Source organism: Ischnura elegans, chromosome 11, assembly GCF_921293095.1.
Source record: "Ischnura elegans chromosome 11, ioIscEleg1.1, whole genome shotgun sequence".
Taxonomy (NCBI): domain Eukaryota; kingdom Metazoa; phylum Arthropoda; class Insecta; order Odonata; family Coenagrionidae; genus Ischnura; species Ischnura elegans.
Genome location: NC_060256.1, coordinates 83,231,119 through 83,256,016, shown reverse-complemented (window position 1 = coordinate 83,256,016; position 24,898 = coordinate 83,231,119). Strand labels below are relative to the sequence as shown.

The window sequence follows — 24,898 nt, the reverse complement described above, 5'->3', positions numbered from 1 at the left end:
ACAATATAAGCTTTTGGCAGGGATCCTATATTCAGCAACGGCACTGAATAATTTTTTAAAATTTTTTATATCTAATTCCGCTATTTATAAAACTTAATCAAGGGAGTCGAATCCTTTTTTTATTTTCAATCGAATCCTTTCTAATTTTTTTTAACTTGGTCAAATCAAGAATAATAACCTTTGTGTCGTGCAAGGTGACCTTTCTATCTCATGGATGAGTACATAGGATAATTTGTTTTATCAACAGGGACAGAGAGAGAGAGAGGCAGCTTGCAATGATAGACATGAAAGAAGGAGTTTTAGGAATGAAATAAATGTGGAAAACCTCTGCATTGACCAATGGAAGTCACTCAGGAACTCAACAATTATGAAGAAGGAAACGAATTGTGTAGATCGTGAACTGAAGAACTGAAGAGTCAAGAGATGAAGACACGATAGGAACATATGACCCATTTGAAGACTCAAGAGATGAGGAATGGCTATCCGACGTCTGAAGATTTAGATTATATTTTGTTTCGTGTCTATTTCGATTGTATATGTGCCTTTTGTATTTTTTGATGAATTTGATTTAATTTGTGATTTAATGAGTGAATGGGATTGAGTTTTTGTGTGAAAATGAGATCAAGTGTGAATGTGAGAATGGTACTTAGTACATATGTGTATGAGAGTAATTGAGTCAGTGTGCGATAGAGAATGTGCTTTAGGGTGAATGAGTGTGTGTTATTAATTGTGAATGACGTTGTTACTTTGTGTGAAGTGCATTATTTCGTGTGAATGAGGTATGCTATTTCGTATGACTGAAGTATGTTTTATTTCGTGTGAATGAGGTATGCTATTTTGTGTGAATTCGAGGTATGCTATTTTTGCGTGAATGATGTATGCTCTTTGGTGTGAATGAGGTATGCTTTTTCGTGTGATTGTGGAATATTATATGATGTGTATTTACGGTATGCTATTTCGTGTGAATGTTGAATGCTATGTGAAGTGAATTAGGTACCTATGCTATTTCGTATGAATGAGGTATGCTATTTCTAGTGAATGTTTTTTGTGTGAATGAAGTATGTTTTTTGCGTGAATGTGGAATGTTATATGATGTGAATGGTGTATGCTATATCGTGTGAATGAGGGTATATTATTTAGTCTGAATGAGTATGTTATTTCGTGTGAATGTGGAATATTATATGATGCGTGTTAGGTTTACTATTTCGTGTGAATGACGGATCTTATTTCGTGTGAATGAGGTGTGTTTTTTCGAGTGTATAAGGGTATATTATGTAGTCTGAATGAGGTATTTTATTCGTGTGAATGATGGAATGATATTTAGTGTGAATAAGTGCGATTATTAGTACGTAATTTTCGTTTGAGTGAGAGTGCGTTATTGAGTGTGAATAAGAAGTATTTGTTTATTATAATTATTAAGCGATTATTATCGATATATGTGTGAATGATGGTATGTTGTTTATATTGCGAATGACCTTGTGTTACGTTATGTGTGAATGAAGGTTTAATATATTTGGAGTGAATGAGGAGGGTATGTTATTTGGTGTGAATGAAAGTGCCATCTTGTTTTCATTGGAGGAAGCCATTTTATGTGATGGCTGAAGTATTGCTTGTTTTTTTATCGTAGAACTTGGGTAGCGTAGATAGTAGATGGTAGAGTAGTGCATGTCCCCCTCAAATCCAACTGCGTCCTCAACGTGGAGAGGGGCTGTAACAGCGGACAGCCATGTTTCAACGACGTTGCCATGGTGATTTCAAACAAACTTTCGAAATTTTGCTCGGAAGTTTTTCCTGCTAATTTTTCTTTCACAGAACTTGACGAATTCTTTGATTTCTTGCAAACTACATTGATGGTTTCAAAATGTAAAACCGGTGAACTAGATTCTACCTATGGCTTTCCGCTGGCTAATGCAGTTGGTGACTTATGTATCGGAGTGTGTACGAATTCATTTACATTGTTCACAGTTGTAAGTGTTTCAGTTTTTTTAAATATAAATTGTGTTCCATTTAATTAATATCTTTTAATTCACATTGTAAAATTTGCCCGTAATTTAATGTATATCGATTCAATGCGCTATCACTTTTTTGGAAAGTACATACTTTTTTATTTTCAATAAAATTACATGATTTACTAAAATTTCACCTTAAATGTTTCTTTACTTCGTTCGCTCTGAGGAAAAAAATAAAACTACCTATTTATGTTATGTAACCCTTACAGTCGAAACACTGTGTATATGTATTTTATGTTTTTATTTGCATCATATTATATTGGGTAAAAAAATTATCAATCAGCCATGTTTTACTTCAGTAATTATCTACTTAATTCATGTGTTTATTTCTGTAATAAATAATTTTAAATTGCCTTCATTTAACTGATTATGTTCGCAGACAAAAACCCTTGTACTTGATATTGTTCATTGTGTGTCCTTGTTTTTATCAGTACAATTTAATGTTGCGCCAAAATCTAATTTCAAAATTTGTTTTACTGCATGTCTGACTAGGGAGATAACACTTTTCAATTACCTATTTTTTTATCTGCTCTGCGGAAAAAATCGTATTTTTTATTTTTCTGTCTGTGTTTGGGTGTTTTTATTTTCAATAAAATGTTAACATTCGTGCATGCGATTCAAAACCTGCCTGTTTCATTTGCTAGTGTGATAAATAATAGTTGTTAATTATAATATATTATATTTTATAATTATATACGGAAACGTTTTTTCATTGTTTAATTTTTAGACCTTGTATATGTCACTGTATTTTTTTATGCTAACTAAGTTTATATGCGTTTCTGTGAGAAATAAAATCTCAATTTTTTTATTTTCTACGTTAACCTAAACGAATGTAAGGTTTTTCTTAAGGGTATGCAATGAATATTAATAATGTAGTATGAATATGAATGTATGAAAGTTAGGAAGATGACATTATATTTGTTAGTACGAGTGACAGCACTTAATTTATGTTTAGTGTTGCTATGTATAAATTATAATTATATGATCAATTATTAATCACTGAATATATAAGTATAATTGAGATGGTATTATATACTTTTAGTGTGTGTAATTCAGTGCCATGAAGTGTTATTAATTAGTGTGAATGAGTTTACATTAAGCGTGAATGAGTGTGTGCCTCTTACTGATATCAGAGTATATATTCTGTAGTGTGAGTGCGAGCTTGTATTTTAGTGCTATCAGACTGTTGTGTAGTATGAATGAGGGTTTATATTAAAGTGTGAATGCAAGTTGGTGAGAGATTTTATATAATTATTAGTTTGAATGAGTGTACTTAATTTAATGTAATGTGAGGATGTAGTTTAGTGTGGTTGAGGGAGTGAGGAAATTAACTGGAAAAACGTTAATTGTTTTTATTTTGTGCCCGAGAATATATAATTAAGTCTTATTGAGGTTATTGAATTTATTACTGTTGTTTAGTGTGAATCGGTTTGCGTGAGTTTGTGAATATTTTTGTGTGAATGTTGGCATGTAATTGTGTAAGTTTGAACGAGGGAGTTGTCCTTATTATCTATAAATTTAAGAACTATGACCTGGATACATATACAAATGCACAGAATTATGGAGGTAAGGGAAAGAAACTAAGATTATTACTCACAATCTTGGAAATCGTCCTACAATGCAGGTGATCTGAAACTAGTCTACCATCATAAAAGTTGCAAAAAAATTAGTAGTTTTGACTTGACTTATGGTTTATTGTTCCTTGCTCAGGTGAGGCCACAATCCGGCCCCCTCCTCCCCTGGACCACGGATGTTTTACAGGGTTTTAGTCACTTGAATAGGATATTAGCACACAACAGGTGAGGTATTCAGCACGCTGGCCAATTTCAGTTCACTTTGTAGATGTCATAGTCGAGCCATGAGGACGGCCAATTGAATTACTTCCTCCGTCCAACAATTGCATCAGTATCACCCAGCAACCACGTGCGTTGTACTTATGTGTAATAGATTTTTCATTTAAAAATTTTAAATTGATAAATAAATATAAGTAAAATATGACTCTGGTTTAAAATAGCAAAAGTGGCCTCGTGCAATGGAATTAAAACCAATAAATATTTAAAATAATGGGGAATAGTGGGGCAGCGATGGGGAGGTTTATGGGGGATAAAACCCCCCTACAGCTCATAGAAATTTTTAATTTTAATCCATTTTACTTAATTGGATTAATATTACTATATAGTCAGTACTTAATCTATGCACTTATTTGTAGAATAGCGAAAAGATTAAAACTCTCCCTTAGATAGCCATAAAACTCACCAATTTGAAGCATTTACCTCAAAAAGTTTCCGTGGGAGGGCCCCCCATCTCTCGCTGACCCTAGCGGGCATTCAATACCTCCCAGACCAACTTAGTATCATTTAAACACCCTAAACCCCCCCAGCCTTAATTTTTAGCTGCGCTCCTGCTGGGGAATACATGTATAACTTAAGAAAAATTTGTTAAAATGTAGTAAAAAATGGGTTAATTGGACATAATTTAAAAAATATATATTTGAGAGATTTTTAATAATTAAGTTCCATTTGTGAAGTTACATATAGGTAAATGTAGGGATGAAAATAGAATTTATTTGGGTGTCAAATAGTTATCGTTATCACACGTGCATCGGCAAACTGCTGATAATTGATGTGGCTTATTTATATCAAAATTGCAAGAATCTACAATGTTTGTAAATGTCATTAGAAAAATGAACTTCATAGCCCAAGCGCGCATTTCTTGATCGCTTTTCCGTACACAGTGTGATAGCTTTTGCGATGGCTTTTCATCAGCTCGGTTCTTCATTGTTCTAAAAAAAATAAAATACGAAACGCGACTCGCGGCACGAACATACCGGTTTCGAAGTTAGCATAGGTTTGCGTTTGTGGGGTTTGTTAACAACAACTCCATTAATTTTAGTTGTGTAAACAATTTGATTTCGGCCAACTGCTGATAATAGATGTGGCATATTTATATCAAAAATGTAAGTTGCAAAATAGCCAAGCGCTCAAATTTGGGCAACTTGAATTTACGCGCGAAAAACGGGTACTTTTTTGAGAAAAAATTAAGTATAGTAAGTACTATTGAGCCGAAGATTTTTGAAAGTACATGATACATTGTAGAAATAAATTCTCTTTCGTTTGCTTCTTGTTGCATTGAAATTAATTTCTTCGTTTAGACGCTAGAGCTCCTCTAGCGTCTAAACGAAGCGTCTAACTCGGGTGTCTTGCTTTTTTTTACAGATAGTAGTACATTGGAGCTTTGAGGTTATAGGGCGCGTGTGGGGCGTTAGGCGTTTACTCCAGGTGCGATATCCCGGGAACCAACTGACAGAAATGAAAGACACATGAGGTGATGCTATAAATATGTTTACCGTGTCGTTGTAAAATACATAAGAATGATAAAAAATCCGAGAGTGACATTATCATCAGGTATTTCCGAAAAAAACAAATTTTTTACCATACTGAAATAAAAGTTTAGTTAAAAAACAGTTTCTGATAAAATTCATCGAACTTACAGTTTCATGGATCGATGAACATTTTTGTAACAATTACACAATCAGTTTCATAAACGGTTTGATAAATACTATCAAGATGGCAGTAGCAGTTAGATAAAGACTATACCAAGATTAAAAGGACAATGAAAGCGACGTAGCGTAAGCACATGAAAGATTTTCCTCCCAGAAAAACATTGTTCTGATTAAAATTTTATAAGTGCTGGTGTTTAAGGTAAGTCCTCATTGAGGAAATCCAAAAAAAGTGGAGAAAAAGTGCCGAACATTGGACCCCGCGTGACAGTAATAGACTTTAACAACCGGACTAATGATTCAAATCGATTGTTGTAATAGAAATGTACAGGAACAGGAATGCATATCATTATTCTAATTACCCACCTAAATTTTGAGAAATGAATAAGGCGTGACTGCAGTTTCCCTCCGTAAGCTTATGAAGAATAGTTGTTGCATACTATATTCTACGTAGGTACTCGGTATCAATATCTACTGCAATTGCGCAAGAATGCTTTACTTGCAGGCTTTATTACATTGATTTAATTTAACTATAACGTGCTATGTGAGATCCTGGGCATGAATTGGGTTTAGTGCGACGAATTTTATCACATGATCATTCATCATTATTACGAATGATGGCACTTCGTGGGGTTTATTACGAACGGCTCACCGCATGCGATGAGACTCCGAGTACGATGTCCTACCGTCCGAAAGATCGTTCACCGCCTTTCAAGGGATTGCGAGAGGCCTCCGGTCGGAGACACACCACGGCTAAGGGGGTCGGTGTGACACCACGGCTGGATGCCCTGCTTTTGTGACTCCGACCCCTTAATGGCAGACGTTTGTTTACCTTTTCCGCGATATGGCGGTTGGCGTTTCCTAAGAAAAATTTCCTACGATAGAGACTCGGAAGCCCTCATGCAAATACCAATATTTCGAAACTTACGCTGTGATAAAAACTTCCCGTGATCTTGTTGCAACGATATTTTATACGAATCATTTTCTAGCTAAATGGATTCTAGGGTTTAAAAAGAAATTAGAAAAGTTTTTAAAACGAGGACCACCCCACTTCCCATGGACCAAATACACGATCGCTCATTGGACCATCTTATTGAGATTCACACGGTCATTCCGATGTCTCTTTTTTCATCGCTTCCCGTATTTAAAACTCTCATTCGATTAAAATCCAAACGTGAAGTTAAAATCGGCGTTAGCAGCCGCGCGTTCTGAATAGATGGCATACATTAAGCGACGGTTTCAGGGACGATCCTATTGGTGGAAAAAAGGATGAAATTTTAATACCTGGAGACATGGCGGAAAATTTTCCATTGAATTTTGTAAATAGGGTAGTTTCCTTCATCAAAGAAAACGAAAGGAAATGATTGCGATTCGTTACCCACAATTAGTGTATTCATTGAATACAAATTATTTGGTTTTAGAAATCCCAGCGTAGACGAATGTTATTGGTCAATTTTAACCTAATTTGAAAAAGGCCAGATTGGCGCCCATGCGATGCCACTCCATGTGACATCACAGGGACCTAGTATCTATCCGAGTAGATAGGAGTTTTACATCGTCCGATATTACCAATGCATACATGAGGCACAGAGCTCAGGGAATCAGGTCTTGATAATCATCTATTAAAATTGCCTATGGTCGGAAAGTTTCCTTCGCTGAATCGGATAAAGGTAGGCGTTTTAAGTTGGCCGATTTAATGAAAGAGCGTTTTAACTTTGCGATATAATAAATAAAAATAATAAAAATAAAACTTCGTGTTAAAACCTGAACTACGCGTTTATACCCGAAGAAAACATAATTTTTATTTTTATCAACCGTGGACCCCAAAAGTCTCAATGAAGAATAATAATCAATTAGAGAATGGTGGCATTATTTAAACATTAATTTGATTCCTTCACAAATCGCCCTAGAAAACATCACCTGATTATTCTGGAGATAATTGTTATTGGTTTTAATTATTGTTAGATTAAATTAAGATAATTTTGAAGAAAGAACTTTTAACTCTATAGATGTAGGTTCGGGCCCTCTATAATTCGCCCGTTTGGAGCAAGGCTTGAACCACCACTGAGATTTACAGTATAGAAGTATTGATTAGCAATTTTTTGTCCCAAAATTCTAAACCATTAGCAAGCATAGCTCCTCCACTAGCCACTAAAAACATTTTCTATCCATTCTAACGCGACTCTGGATATTTTCCAAGCAGCGCAGCTAGTATTAATTTCTCCCCTTACTCTTCGGTGCTGTAATGATTGGTCCAGTAATAATTTAAACAATTTCCATGATGCTAATGCATGCCGATAACTGCAAAATAAAATGATCCCACTAGTTCACAGACTTATTTCGTACTTTCGAAAGGAAACGATTGATGAAATATACCCCCGTTTATTAAATGAAAGGATTGTTGTAGTGGTTGCTTAAACAATACCTAGTAGATTGTTGATCAAAATGGAAATCACAAATTATACCCTCGAGGCGGGTTCCTATATATGCATTATGTAAGTGCAGTAATGATCATTCCAGACATGCAATTAGGGAAGATAATTTTAAGTGCAATGTAAGTGGCTATATGTATATCCGCTTGTGCCGTTTTTTTTTTTAATTTGGAAATGGATTACGAATGGCTTCAAATCTCGACCCAGAAGTAAGGAAACATTTACACACAATAAATAGTTAAATGTTAATTTACCGCCGAAATATGGTTGAAAATCGAATTTTGGTTTATAAATTAAATCTTTCAACCAATACTGCAATCATAAAAATTTTCAGGGAAAGTTCATGTGGAGTTCTGGGGGGGGGTTCATTTTTAGGGGGTATGTTCGTATCCCCAAAGCATTTTGAGGTGGGTTTAAACCCCTCACTCGCCACGGCCTTGATTTAAACCATAACAATGATTCAGCATATGTTTTGAACCTACCTCCAAAGCGGGAAGCTTTCGTAAAGTGTTTTCAGCAAAATAGACTAGATAATGAGATCACCTGCGGGCTGTCGCAGTTACGCGCCTTCACGAAGCATCACGAGGAATAGCTAATTTGAAAAGCAAACATTGAAATCGCAGCGATGTTGACCATGGTAAAGAGCTAAATGTAAACTGGAAAGATGATCTCAGCAAACACTCTTATTTTATATCTCACAGCAGAACATACGCCAATGATAACACGATGTTCATTCAAAAAAATGCACGAATCGTTAGAGCCTTGAAATGAGGAAAGGGAGGCTAGACTAGCTACAAGAGCTCCAAAAATTAATTATTTCACATAGAAAACGACTGTATTCTTCGACGTCTTTGGAAAAAGGTTATTTTAAAAATACTACCACCTAGCCTTGACAAAAGCAAATATCACTAAATATTTCAGGCAATTATTTCTCGGTGAGAAAATGACGTTTATTCGCAAAAGATAAGTTCTTGCATTCAGCTTTATTTTTACATTGGAAATCGCGTGATAAGTAATTCAAGTATTCATCAGCTATATATCGATAATTATGATCGTTATTGACCAAAAATTAAAACATAGGAGAAATATATTACATTGTTTAATAGCATTAATTGGGAAAACTTGCAGAACCGGATGAAAACATTAATTTGTGGAGCTGTGGTTGCTATAGGAAGGTACTTCAGGTTTTTTTATTAGGGTAATTTCAATACAAAATTAGGCTTTGAATCGTGATTGTACGTACCCAGTGTCAGTTTTCGTTGTTGAATATTCATTTTTAATGTATTCTCTCATAGAGGGCTTCAATCCGGAAGTAAATTAGGAACATCGACTACAGATGTCGTTCGGCATCACAGCGTTTAAACCACTTTACCCTTCATTAAAAAAAACCCTCAAAGATTTGGAGAGGGGGAAGGAACTTCTCCCCTCTAATAAGTGCGCCACTAATTGCAATTGCGTGAGGTAAATCATTCATGGATATATAAAATAGACCATCACTAGAAAACACATTAAATATCACGGGAACAGATAGAAAATTTTCACAATGTTTCCATGATTCAGTCCTATTTTTCCAATGTACTCCAGTTTTTACCTAGGTTAACCTGAAATCAGTCGCAGGGGCAGAAGGGGGCAGCTGCCCCCCTCACCCGCCAGGAGCAAAAGTTGCAGATGTCTGTAAGGAAAATAATATTTTTTTCAATCGAATCATTCTAAAAACTAATAACGAGCTGTTACAGTTTTCTTAAAATGTTAGTTTCATGCATCTTTTCCATGCTTAAATCTTACCCACAACTTGAACAATGATGGCTTGCCTCCCCCCCCACCCCCCTAGTTTTGATCCTGGTTGTTACGACCTTGATACGAAGGAAGAAGGTGGTGGAAAAATTTGCACACAGGAATGAGAATAAACATTAACGAGCTAAGTGCTAGCAGTGACGAATGGAGATCGTACTTTTGTTCGGAGCAGTATTTTTAAAGTACGCTTGTAAGAGCGAGCCATACTTCTCAACGATACGAGGGATCAGTCACGTCTTTTGATTTTCTTCGGAAACTTGAAAGTCTTGAAATAAAAACGCGAGGTGCACGGTATGTTGAATTGGTGAAATATAAACTTGCGTTCATGAACTTCTTTAATGATCATTATTTTTTTTGTATTTATAGTGGTCAGGAAAAAATAGCAGTTAATATTTTGAGAAAAAATTCTGCATTGGATCATTTTGCGACGAAATAACTAACCATTCTTGTTAGAAAAATATATTCAAATAAATGTTGTGGAACACAACTTGGGCGTTCCCAGAATCATAATTAGGGGGGACAAGCCATGGTCTAGGGGAGGAGGGGCAAGCCATGGGATTTATGAGATTATTTCCTTGAAAAAATAGTTTTATTTTAGTGACATATCTCATACTAATATAAATATAGATTTTTTGCCGAACGGATAGATATGGGAATTCGTTTTTCCCCCGAACAATAAAGGACTTTAATAAACGCTTGTCCCAACCTCGTTAGAGCACTTCTTTTTTTTTAATAGCTGTAAACGGCTGGTGTCCTAACACCCCCTGCCACACGCCTTATAGGCGGCTTGCGGGGTATTATGTAGATGTAGAAATTATTTTTCGTGGGTTTAAAGAAAATTTGTTGAATACTTTCGTTTCAATTCAGTACTGATTTTGCATAACGACTTTTGCGATTTTTGCTTCTAGGGGGGGCAGCCCCCCCCCCTGACCCTCGCTGGGTACGCCCATGGAACATAAGGTTTCGTTAAATAATCGTATAAAATTCCTCATTCAATTTCACATAAATAATAAATTAATTTCCGCACTTCACAGTTTTAACACGATTTTGTAAGTCCATGTCAAAAACCCTCCAAATACTCCACCTCGGGCAATATCCTTACTGAGAAAGATGCACTTTGGAATTTAAATTTCACAGATTAACAGAATTTCGTGTGATTTGAGTACCAACCGGGTGATGAAACTACCGGGTTATGAAGTAACTTACTGCATCCAGTAATCTCTTTTAAAAAATGAAATTTCCTGTAATATTTTCATTCCAAGCTTTTAAAATCAACGGAGTTCACTCTTCCTATAGAAACTTTAAAATATCGTTTAAAGCAGTTAGGTACTTTGCGGTGTTGACTCGTTTGCGGTCTAGCCAAATATTTACCGGACTTGAAAGTCTCTGTCTTTTAAGATGTTCGATTCAATTCGACTAAAAAAAACTAAAGAAATTTTCGTTACCCAGCAAATAATAAAAACTGTTGGAAGTAATTCAGGGCCGGAATAAGTTCTTTGTTTTGGGCAGGCGGTTCATTACTTACCGCGGCCGGTATGCCGGTATTACTTATGCCTTGGTGGTATGCAATACCCCTCTCAGTCATAATGCTTCTTAAGTCACCAGACGTGAGCGTAATTATGATCTGGCCCTTAATAATTTCTAAATCACTGCAATACAAGTTATTTAGAGATAAATATTTTTTGAATGTCGACAACCTTTTCTATAGAATGTAATGGACACATCGGGTGTAAACATGCCTCTCAAAGAGTCATCACCATTAGGGCTCTGCTTCATCCTATATCATTCCCACACCAAAAAAATGTGTCATTGAGACCTTTCTGAGGGAAGATAAGAAGTTTTTATATGTGTCTACTTCAAACTCAGCATAATTTGCCTCCTGAATGGCTTCTCTGTCATTATTTTCGTGTACATCTAATATCTTGAGGGACCGCGGTGAGGATATACCCGGGCGAAGTGGAACTAGATGAATCACTCAGCGAAAATTCTCCTGGTACTCAATAGCATACTCATTTTTATTTTCAAATCAGTTATTTTAAGAAAGCATACCGCAGTTTCAGTAATCGGTATGTGTATTTTGCTCCTTCCCGACCATTGGCACACTGTAAACAAGATTTTTGGTTGGGTGGCCGAGCCGTAATGACTTCCTGTTCCTTCAAACCATTGTCGTAAATCCGGGCGCAGTCAAAATTGCGTCGTCGAAGGCGGTGAATAGGGTGGTTTCCTAATATATTTTTCATTGCATAAATCGAAAGATTATTACTCCTGGAGTACGTGTTTCACGCTTTTAGATTTTATATGACGATATCTATTTTTCGCGATTAAATGAAAAGTGAAAATTTTCAAGCGCGCGAAAACGCGACGGGTAAGTATGAATGCCGGGAAAACTCCGTGTGACGTCGTTCTGGTTCCCGCTGCCGCAAGTGAGGTGACCTTGGGGCGAGGCTCTGAGCGCTGATACGACGAAGGATGCCAGCAGGTAGCCGAGTACCCTGCTAGCTGGTAGCGCTTGGCTTAAATAAGGATTATTATTCCCCTATCAAACGAAGGAAACTTTCCGACCTTAGCTAGTTTTAATAGGTGATTATTAAGAGATGTTTCCCTGAGCTCGGTGCCTCATGCATGCATTGGTAACCTAAGACGATGTAAAACTCCTATCTACTCGTATAGAAACTAGGTCCCTGAGACGTCACGTGGAGTGGCATCGCATGGGCGCCAATCTGGCCTTTTTCAAATGAGGATAAAATTGACCCTTGCCATTCGTCTAAACGGGTATTTCTAAAACCAAATGATTTGTATATTATGAATACACTAATGGTGGGTAACGAATCGCAATCAATGCCTTTCGTTTTCTTTGATGAAGGAAACAACCCTATTCATCATGGAGTTGAGTTGTGAAGTATTTTGCTGCTGTCATTTCCACTCAAGGCCGGATCCAGAATTTATTCTGGGGAGACGCAATGGCATGACAGGCAAACAGTCTTCTCAGTGGCGTAAATGTGGGGGGATGAGGGGAAAGATAAATCAAATCATCAGAGAAAGCGTCCAAACCCCCAAAGCCTCAGAGAAATAGAAAAATTAAACTATTGTCTAGTTTTTGCATATAGCAACTGCATCTGCTTAAAGTTAGTTTTAGTGACAAAATGATGTAAAGTGTATTTCCGAGAATATTTTTCAAATATTTTACCAGATTTAGCCCGGGGGAAGGGGTCGCCACCCTTGGCCATCCCATCCCCCCCTCAAGTCATATTCCTAGTTACGCCTCTCGGTCTTCTTATATTTGAGATTAAAAACAACATGCAACAATTACTATGCGAAATATTCTCTTTGTTTTATTAGGAAAGTTATAAACATGAAATTAAATAATTGAGGCTCCGTAATATACTGAACAAAACGAACTCCTCGATAACCGTATTAAAAATCTTGTCTATTTTCTTTAATCGTCTAGGGATCGGGGGCACGTGCCTCCGTACCCCACCCTCTAAATACGCCTATGCTAGAACGCATGCGAGAATGCATGGACATGAGATGGCAAAGTAGTCCCAGTTCTAATTTCGTTCGTGCGTGCGTGAAATTTCACGTCATAATGAGAAAAATGGATGCAGTTTTAACCTGCGAAATTACGTGCCCCGTGTAAAACGAACTTTACTCCGTCATGAATAATATTATTCGTATATATTTTCAATATCCATTATCATGGACAGAGAGTCGATTCCTGGGAAGTAAAGGCCCTCACAAGCCACTGGCTGCATCAAGGAGGTCGTAAATATCTGAAGGGGGCACCAATGATTTCGAGCGTGCAGCGAGGTGTGGCCGGATTGGGGGTGTTTGGGTAGGGCAAGGCAGGCCCACTTTCACCAAAACATTGACAACCCCATAAGGGTCAATGCGTACTATTTGGTGAAATTTTTTTATCATAACACATTAGTAACGATGGAACGTTAAATGTAAACTTTTTTTCTTACTCCATTGGTAGGCTTCGCGAAGTTATGACTCAAACATCTTTACCCAGGGAAAAATTATTATCAATCACAACGGTTACGCTCTACAACCAGCTCAGCTGAAAATAAAATTTTACGAGAGTAAACTATTCATTTACTTGCACTTATACTGGTATTTAATTTTATTATTGGCAACGGAAATCTAACAATGACAGTAATAAAGTATATTTTAAAGGATATCCCAACAGTAAAGTGGCTAACAGAAACGGAGTTTATACGCTAACAGAAGTACCGTGAATGATGGGGAAAATACTATGACAATCACCGTCGAAATACTAATGATTATGGTGGCATTTTTCACTTAAGGTAGTTCATTTTCAGAACATAACTTAGCCACCTCAAAATATCAGTCGGAGGCTTAAGTTCAACAATTGTCAAACCAATATGGCGGAACTTTGACCTCGCTAAAAAACTCGGAAACAGCGCCTCCAGATATTCACAACCTCCTTGGACAGCATATAGAGATGCGCGGCGACGCCATGTTTCTTAGTGCCATTGTGACTGATTGTGACTCATTCATGGGAGGCGGTATGCTCCCAAACCCCCACCTCCTCTTAGAGAGAGAGGGTTGCAACTGGGGAAGTGTTAAAACGGAGTGACCTCGAGGGTGGAGAATGATAGGAAATATTTTCCCATTGGTATGTGAGGTTCATCCCCACTGCGGGGCAGACCGCTTATATAAACCGAAAGTTCTCCGGCCGACCAGAGAGCAGATTGGAAATCCAAGTGCAGACACAGAAGGGCAGCATAGGGAAACTGGCAGAAATGTTGAGAATCAAGGTACGTCTAGAAAGACCCATTTATTCTAATAATTTCTCAGCGCCCATGTATTCATTGCATCAGGAATTGAGCATTTCACCGAATGTAGGAGAATTCGCGTTTTTTACCTTCAGTGCAGCCTCCTGTGGCAATTTCAGAGCGGCTTTAGTAGCTAATGCTAACTTCCTTTACGGCCACAATTTTAAGTTGTGAGTATCATTTCAATGAGTGAGCTTGGTATTTCAATATGCGTTGGTTTCAGTGGCCTTTAAACTCTGATAAAATAGATGCTGCCGTTGCATTTCTGTGTGCTTTCTTCGAGATTTTTCCGACGCCTTGCCGTGTTTTATCAATCTACTGGAGTTAAAACGTCTTTTAAAATAGGGAAACTGTTTTGTCTCCAATGGGTCATTGTTGAGTGATTTATAAAATATCCCTAGTTATAATTTTCTTGAAATCTTTTTCCTCGTTATCTCAGTGATTTTCGACTCGTTTTATTAGTTATTTGTCATTGATTGAAATATTCCGTAAACATGAAAGATCCTAGCCACGTTATCACATCGCTTTCATTGCTGGAAGTGCCTGTCGGTTTTTTCATGCATCTCATATTTTAACTGACTTCCGCTCGTTTGGAAAGAAATATATATTGAGAGCCACGTTACATAATTTGGTAAAAAGTTGATAAAAAAAGTCGCGATAGACAGATCTGCTGTGGCTCAACGTTTGTTCAAATTTCTTGGAAGACGGACATTGGCTTCGTATTCGGATTCGTCTGGTTAGTAAAAAATTCTCCATCAATGAAGGAAAGGGAAGAAATTGTGTAATTGAGTCTTGGAATAATTTTTACTGGTGACCTGAGTTTCGAAAACTAAATCATCGTGTTTTGAAGAGTAATAGACCTTTGAAATCCCTGTCTTGAATAAAAAATACAATGTAATTTGCGAAGTTAGTTCCGCTCCACCATGGGAAACTTTCCCATTGCTACACCGTCGACGGAACGTTCTTTTTAAACTCTATTTATTTGTGAAGATTCCATTACTAAACTCGTGAAATCTGACTTCGGTAGGCGAATGTAATACTGGTAAAAATTTTATGGCTGAACTTTTTACTAAGAAGATAGTCTCCCCGGAAGACTGACCGTGTGGCTTTTGTCATTGTTTTTATCAATTTTGCTGCCATGATATGTAAATGCAGTCCCTCGCGTTTTCGAGTTTTAGGATATTTCAGTTTTACCCGAAATAGAAATGATAATTGTAGACATTATTTTGAAGAATTGCAATGAAATGAGATAACAACAATCTTTAATGCTCGTATGAAATTCTAACAAACGCCATATGGACGTACCGATGGTTCAAAATAGTTGCAATAAAAATATCTCTTCATTAGTTGATCAAAAATAATTTGCCCCCCCATTCCTACTTCCAGTACTCCCTTGCGTTTTTCCTTCCCCTTATTCTTGTCGTCTTGCCTCAAGCGGTCATTGGTTCATCTTACAACGTCACTGATAATTTCATATTGTTATCACGATCAATTTTCCCACGATTAGAGGTTAGTTAATAAGGAGACCGAATAATATTTCTATAGTAGTATTTTGAAGGGTATTGCTTTTGTCACATCTTTGCTTGCAAATAAAAATTCGGAATGAAATTCTTACAAAACTTACAGTTTACCTCCTCTCAAGTAACCACGGTTTCTTTTAATTATCCGAAAGAAGTTCACATTCCCGCTGACGAAATCTTATCATGTTTATTTTTAATCGTTTTAATGCGTATTAACTAATCAAAGGGTTTAAGTATTTTCGAAATGATAGAATTACTCAGTCGGAATACCTCGAAAAGAAAAATTCTATTAAAGTATACAATTTAGGAAGAATGAATTGAGTGGCCATCAAACAATGGCGAATGAAACAAATTATTTTTCGCGAGTGTATTACTTAATTATTACGGCAGCGGTCAAGTACATTTTTTTAAACAAACCATATGAATCTAAATGAATGAAACTCAAGATAAAGTGTGAAACTTTTTGCAGCGAAATCAGGAGTTAAGGGAGGAATTGCCACCTGTCCTTTCAGAAAAAAATATGTTGCGAGTGTAATCCGTTTTGTGCTTCAAAACTTTGATATACGTACCTACCAATAAATGACTCGGCGTGCACCCTGCCCGTCCTTCGAGATAACGTTCCTGGGTCCGTCCTAGAATTATGAGATCCCCAAATTCTCAGCTGATTGGCTAATAGACGAAGAGGCTTACCTTTGTTTAGACTTTTGTATGAAAATTAGGTAAATTCTGCACTTTGATATTTAAAAAACTATGGAAATATCCTATTTTTAAGCGTTTTATTCCCACGAGAGCTATTTTGTGTTTTAATGGAAGACAAATGGGGTTTTGGAGGTAGTTTGTGCCGAAATATCTAAGGTTGCGAAACAAAGCATGGGTATTCTTTCAACAAGAATTTTAGAGGAAGACAGAGTTCAAATAACAAGCATACGTTTTTTGACTTTGGCTACGTTTTTTTCCTTTTCGGAAGAAATGAACCCAAATATTGAATAATGAGTTGACTCTGAGATCCCCTCACATTAGACGTCTTGAAAATAGCTTTAATTTCATTGTCCTGAGTAGTTTTGAAGTTGCCCTTCACGAAAACTATCGCAGCCAATGCTATACACAAATTGAGGGTGTGGAGGTAATCATTCCATTGCCATTTGCAGTAAATTCTTCGGCAAACAATGCGTCGTTATGCATATATTGAAATCACGTGGACATACATTCAAGTCATCACGTGAGAAACAGGTGCGCCTTCCGCCGGTCAAGTTCACGTGGTGTACGCGAGGAGTTAGACTCAAGGCAGACAAACGTTTCGAAATGCATGTGAATCGACGCTCACACTCACGTTCACACAAAGAGTAGCGGATTGATCCGGATTTACGCTCGACGGGAGATGACTCTTACGAACTCATACGCTCTATTTCAAACAACTGTGCTGCAAGTGCGTGGCCTCGGGAAGAAGACGGTATGAATCTAAGGTCTACTCCGACCATCACCAAAGAATGTTTAACTCAACTTTTTCGAGAGATAATGTGCATGCAACTAGGGGCGCAGCTAGGAATTAAGGCTAGGGGGGGTTTTAGGCACAAGTAATACTGGGGTGTCTGGGGGTGTGGAATACCCGCCAGGGTAAGCGGAGAGGTGCGGGGTACTCCTTCAGAAACATTTCAAGATAAATAGTTCAAAATTGTGAGTTTTACGGCTTTCGGAGGGATATTTTATTAATATTTGCACTATTCTGTCAGTTATTATTTTGTATATTACATATTTTGTAAGTATCCAATTAAGTAAAACGGATTAAACATAAAAACGTTTATGAGCCCTGGATGGGGGGGGCGGTTTATCCCCCAAATCCCCCCCCCTCGCTGCGCCACTGCATGCAACATCAGATGATATCTATACAAGAGCGCGCAAGATGGCGGCGCGGTAATAAAAAGATGAGGCCAACAATGACCTCAACCAACTCCCGGAAACTATCGTGACTTCCGTGTTATCATGGAAAATGAAAAGAATTTGCGACAAGTACTTAAAAGTTTTTTTACTATGTTTTAAGTAAGGTTAAGTGGTTCTAAATAAGGACATTCAAGATATTTTTATAAATTAAAATAAATTTGAAATTGAAAAAAATAAGGAAGTACGATAGTATCTATTAACGCCGCTTTAAGCAGAATACGTACTTGCACAATCTGACGTGTGTTCGAAGGCGCAATCAAAACTGCGTCGTGTAAAGCGGGGAATTGCGAGAATGCGTGGACGTGAGATGGCATAATAGCCCCTGTTCTAATTTCGTTCATGTATTCGCACAATTCCACGCCATTTTAAAAATTGATGCAGTTCTAACCTGAGCAATTCCGTGCCCTGTGTAAAACGTCTACTAAGTGGAAGTACTTCTTAATCTGTAAGCGGCGGACGGCAAAAAGCGTAGACCAGGGGTCTTCAACCTTTTTTAATGCAATAGAACTTAAATTCGCACCAGTGGCGTGTTAGTGTTAACATTATTTAAAAACGCTCCATGTACTTAGTACCCTGTTTTTCAAAAATTTTCCCCCGGTTTTGAACCCCCCTCCCCCGAACGAAATTCCTGGCCACACCACTGATTCGCACCTATTCAGTGTTAATTAACTCTCTTATCTCTTCTCCGATATGCGAATAAAAACAGCATCCTCACGTGACTGATGACTGAATCAATTCGTTATGAACTTCAACATGCCAAAAAAATCCCATTTTAGCATGTAAATTATTGGGAACCAGGAGTAAATTATAAGTATGTCAACGGTAAGGATTGCCCTCCACACATGGTGCGTATCGACGGCACACATCTCTGGATTCCGACCGCTAATTGATGCGCTACGACCCAAAAGGCGGAAGTGCCGCGCGGTAAAGCATGTGGCCTCCGAAGGAAGACGATGCGCCGGCAACAGTAATCTTCCTCACTGCGAATACGGAAAGAGTGCCACTTCCGGGTGACATTCGCATTGTAATCCCTGAGTAAATATGAATAAGAATGCGCAACGGTAGAAAACTACGGTCACATAAATGTTATACAACTTTTCTTTGACCGTAGTTTTCTACCGTTGACGTTACATTATTATTACTAGTTACATTATTATTATTATTAGTTACATTATTGACCTCTCCCTTAGCCAATAAAGTATGGAGATTATTGTTAATAATTTTAATTGTAAAATACGTTCACTATGTTTCCTTTGATATGCATATAATATTTCCTAAAATCTTTGGTGATAAGTGCAAAACATTTCCGTGCATAGTTCGTTACGCGTGGTCTAGAGTTCAAACCTGAGCCAAGCAGTGCCGAGAGTTCTGCAAACGGCATATCTCGTGAGTACTGCAGGTTGCATTTGAAAGGCGGTCCGATATCGTGCGAGATGTTTCGCCGTTGACAGAACTGACAGTAGGCACATACCAAAATAAGGAAAATATCACAATCTTTTTTCTTGAAAATCAAAAATATGGCCTAATAAATTACTGACAAATCCTTGAAACAGTTAACTAGCCCAAGCAACTGTATGTGCCCAGAAACTTCCGCGATGGTAATCGGATGGCTGGATCCAAAAAGTGAAAGTGACCTCTTATTTCTACATAAAAGACTTAAAGATTGTTCATTATATTGGTATTTATAAATTATGCTGCGAAGATAATGTTACTGCTTCCTCAGCCCCAATTCCCTCGTCTTGGGGAACGTTTTTACCGCCAAAAATTAAATCCACCTCGTAAGAAAAGGTTGGTGGTTGAATATGCAATTGTTTTTATCTCATAAAATAGCCTAGCCAAGTTTGACTATTAATTGGGACAATATTTTTCACTACTCATGATCGCGATTCCATGGCTTGTCTTATTTTATGCTCCTGATTGTTTTAATGCCTGACTTTTTCACCATACAAACGTCGAGCACCAATTTGTTATACTATAAAAAAAAGTCTTCATAAGGGATACATTATTTCCTTCGTGTTAATGATCCTAACTCTTGTTATGGATGTTCGTATACCGTAATAGTTTACGCGAGGGCAACTACGGAACTAACAAACGCATAGTGAGTAGGTACATCATGTTAATTACGAACGTAAACCCTCGCGAAGTCAGTCATTTGTATGTTACCTGCTTTGCGTGTCGTTTACTCGTGAATGGGATAGGTCAAGCTCCACATCATGCTCGGAAATAGAAAGGCGCACATGTTTATCGCGATCATCATATGCCAGCCCTGTTGTCAAGGAAACGGGCGGGAAAACATGAGCCGGTGAATCCGCTAATGCTTTCTTTCCACTACGCTCCTGTCACGTGTGTCTGAGGATGACGGGTAGCCGTTCCAGATAAGGCGTAAGCTACCAGAGTAATCGCTATAATTATGGCGTCGATATTACGGTTAGAAACCCAAGTGACTACCACGTGCGGGCAGAAAAATTTTCGCAAAGGTCCCAAGAATGTTTACAAGAGCAAAATTTTCTAAAAATTTATTCTCTTACATGAATGAATAAATATGAAGCAATAAGTGCCGTTATAAATGTAAAATAATATTTTAAAAATGCATTATGAAGTTATAGCTTTTAATTTTTTCTAATCATGGGTTTTTTTGATTGAAAATTTACATTTCATACCAAATTGTTTGGCTTTTCAAGGCAAAGGCGAATCATGGTCGTTCTTATGTGGGGTCATTACTTTTCACGTCGTCGCAGGTATACCTCTCATGTCCTCTCAGCGATAATGCGTTGTGAGTCTGATAGGCGTAGACAAGTACTTATTGATATTCATCGATTATTTTTACACATTGTTGTTAACCTGGTGATATAAAATTTTTCATTGGAGGGCCAACTTACAGATTAACATCTTTGGAATTTCATCAGAAATTACGGGGAAGGGGCAGTCGCCCTCCCCTCCCTCGCTCCCCCTTAATCCGGCCTCGGGGCGAATAGGGTAGTTTCCTTCAGTCCTTTGGGGTTGGTCAAATATGTCCATTAGGGATCCCCAGAAAGGATCGTAGATGGAGGGATCGTAGTCTTTCTTGTCGACTGAATGTATCGCTATTTTCATACACTGTTTCCTAATCTACGTCTACATAAAAACCCGCAGGTAGCCTCAATATGCGTGTGGGAGTGTTAGGACACCATCCTTTAACAAAATAAAACATATATATCTAGAAAATATTGAAAGTATCTTAACTTCTACCTGTTTCTAAGTAATGTCGCGTGTGTAGACAAAGTTTGTGGATTTTTTCTACGAAAAGACACCTCCATGTGATTCTGTTCTGAACGAACGAATAGTTTTCAATTTTAACATTGGGAGGTTTGAAAAGATTTTCTTCAAACTTAAAGAGGTCAGGTGCTGGAAAGGTCTACAATTTCTTCCATATCGTGGAGTCAGTCGACTAGAGTAAGGATAACTTGGGTAATAGTAATAAGATTACAATGTGCGCGTTTTGTGATCAAAGAGTGCTCTTTATTTAAAGTAATCGTCGCCACAGACCTCTAACTCTCTTGAAATTGCTTATCACTTGTATTGGCGCTATGCGAGTTTTCAAAGGAAGATGAATTTCATGTCTCGCTACGTCGCGTCACACTGCTTTGGTGACGAATAGGGTAGTTTCCTTCATCAAAGAAAACGAAAGGCATTGATTGCGATTCGTTACCCACCATTAGTGCATTAACAATACACAAATTATTTGGTTTTAGAAATACCGGTTTAGACGAATGGCAAAGGTCAATTTTATCCTCATTTGAAAAAGGCTAGATTGGCGCCCATGCGATTCCACTCCACGTGACGTCTCAGGGACCTAGTTTCTATACGAGTAGATAGGAGTTTTACATCGTCTTAGGTTACCAATGCATGCATGAGGCACCGAGCTCAGGGAAACATCTCTTAATAATCACCTATTAAAACTAGCTAAGGTCGGAAAGTTTCCTTCGTTTGATAGGGGAATAATAATCCTTATTTAAGCCAAGCGCTACCAGCTAGCAGGGTACTCGGCTACCTGCTAGCATCCTTCGTCGTATCAGCGCTCAGAGCCTCGCCCCAAGGTCACCTCACTTGCGGCAGCGGGAACCAGAACGACGTCACACGGAGTTTTCCCGGCATTCATACTTACCCGTCGCGTTTTCGCGCGCTTGAAAATTTTCACTTTTCATTTAATCGCGAAAAATAGATATCGTCATTTAAAAATCTTTAAGCGTGAAATACGTACTCCAGGAGTAATAATCTTTCGATTTAGGAAAAAAAATCGGAAACCACCCTGTTGAGATCATTGTTTAGGGGGAAGGAGTGTCAACTTTCCGCTGCGCCTTGGTGGTATGCTATGCCTATCAGCTATAATGCATCTGCTCAGAAAAGTGACTTTTAGATTCTCTCAAATTTCCTTAAATATTGTTTGTTGTTCTGAAGAAATAAATACGTGCGTTGGATAGCAAACCTTAAAAATTGCCATCTTTAATATTTTTCCAGGAATTAAATGGGAGTGGTCGCGTGACCCCCTCTAAAAATAGGAAAGATTTTACATGGATATCATTACGTTCCTTTTTTTGTGTATTGCAGAGCCTCAATCATTTAATTTCTTACTAATAACTTTCACATTAAAATAAATAGAATATTTTGTGCAGTAATTGTTGTATGTTGTTTTTAATCACAACAATGAGAAGATCGTTTGTGTTCCAGAGCCTTGTGCCCCCAAGTAAAAAATCCTGGATCTGGCCTTGAGCATGCATGTAGTTGCCACTTGCCACAGAACACTTGGTAGAAATGCCTATGATTAGGTATCTAGACGGGATCGGCGTCTGCTACAATTTTTGTCTCAAAATTCATCTTTAGCTGACCTTAAATGATGAAGGTGAATCAGGGCCGGCCTTAGGTCGGGGCGACGGCCCCGGGCCCCGCGCTTTGGGGGGCCCCGCGTTCGTGAAAAAAAAATTAAAATATACGATAGTTTTGAAAACGCAATTTCAACTATTACTGTATTGTTAAGTCCGTGCTAGACAAAAAATAATATTATGAAAAAGGAATAATAATGCAGTAATTTTTATTGTGCAATTGCGTTTGTCAGTACAGTACAGTATCGTGTGAGTGATAACAACGAGTGAGAGAACTTGAGATGAGTGAGAGCGGGCGTGGCTAACAATAAGTAGTTGAACCTGCATGTGAAATTAAAAATTAAAATCTTTTTTCATTTTACAGTAATTGCTTTAGGCTTACAACCAATTAACTTTCATAATCTAACTTATAAAAAGCGCGCTTTTTATGTTTATTTTACGTTATAATTTTATGAATAAATATAATTATAAATTTTATTTGTATTATACTATTTTGAACTCAACTGCGTGATGGTATCATAACGGCGTAATTACGAAGTCTGAATTTGGGAGGGGAACACATACTTAGCCAGAGAGTGGTAGGGATTCAAAATGCTCGAGTTTGTAGATGGGGTATAGAGTTTAATATTTTAAGTGAAGGGCCCCGCACTGAAGGTTCGCCCCTAGCCTCGCACCTGCTAGGGCCGGCCCTGAGGTGAATAAGGATCTGCCATCCTACTTACTTATGGGATATAACATGATCTAATAATAAGAAAAAAAATTGGGTGGAGTGGAAGCGAGGAAAAGGAAGATGGCGGAGGGAAGGCTTAGGAATGGGGCGTGGGTTGTCGTCATGAGGATTTTCTTGGGGTGTAGCAAGGGAATTAATTTTTCCCAACAAAATGGAATTACATTTATTATAATAAGGCCTCAGCAATTCAGTGCATCCTGTATCTATCCCCAGAGCTTGCTGGTGCTGATGGTGGTAGTGGCTGTGCTGGTACTCATGGTGGATGCACAACTGCAGACTGCCGAGCAGACATATTTCGGTTATAGGAGGGGATACTTCAGAGGTGGCAGCAGCCGCTATTCTGGCTACAGAAATGGATACAGGAACCACAGGGCTGGCAGATATGGTAGAGGATAAGACTCATGCCATCTTGGGGATATGGTTTATACCCCTGGGATGAGACAATTTTTATACTAAATGTTTTCACGTGATGCTGAAAATGCTGCTCAAATGCTGGTGTGCAACAGTGAACAACTGAAGATCTGATGAGGTGACATCATTGCAATAACCACTATTGCTGCTGCAGAATCACCTGGAGGTGCCACTGTCAGAGTGACATATCATATGTATTGTTCATTTATGAATAGTATATGAAGCACAAAGTTCAACCAGTGCTAGTGATTGGACCATTGAAATTACTTCTGTAACCAAATGCAGAGCTAAACATAAGTGGATAAAATAAAATATACATTCATCCTATAAAATCGGCCTGGTTTTTTGTTTCATCACCTTTGTAGAAAGATGCGATGGTGGTTGGCGTAACATGGTGAAACTCCTTCATGATGCACAAAGGTTAAGAAAACCGGTCGCAAATATATTTTATCTTGTGAAACAGCGAAGTCTTTTCTTAACCTTTGTGCGTCACCTTCGTAGAGGTTTCATTTCTGAGCATCATAAAGGTAATTGATGATTCAAATACATATTTTGCAATGTGTCATCTCAAGGGTTTGAATTCTGTTCAGCACACAGTGTATTGTGAAAAACTGCCAGTTAAGTTAGGAGTAGAGACAGAAAAATGATGGTCAAAATAGACTTTCAATCAAAATGAAAAGCTTGAATTTCCAACAAAAATTGAAATTTGAACCAAAAGATCGAATAATTCAAAAAATCAATGTTAATTTTTAAAAACTGTTCTTACAAAATACCTACATGATAATTTTTCATTTGAAAAACACTCAGAATATGTACTAATTTGTGTAGGATAAAAAAATCCAAAAAATATATCCATATACATGCTTTAATTAGTAGAAGTAAAAATTTTCAAAGGCATGAACATTAA

General features: G+C 37.7%; 1 long non-coding RNA gene across 1 annotated transcript; it reads left to right on the top strand.

Moving 5' to 3' along the window:
* The first annotated feature begins 14,328 nt into the window (after positions 1-14,328).
* Positions 14,329-24,323, top strand: LOC124168159. The gene is made up of 2 exons (XR_006866859.1): positions 14,329-14,515; positions 23,794-24,323. It is a non-coding gene; the product is annotated as an uncharacterized LOC124168159 (long non-coding RNA).
* The last annotated feature ends 575 nt before the right edge of the window (positions 24,324-24,898 follow it).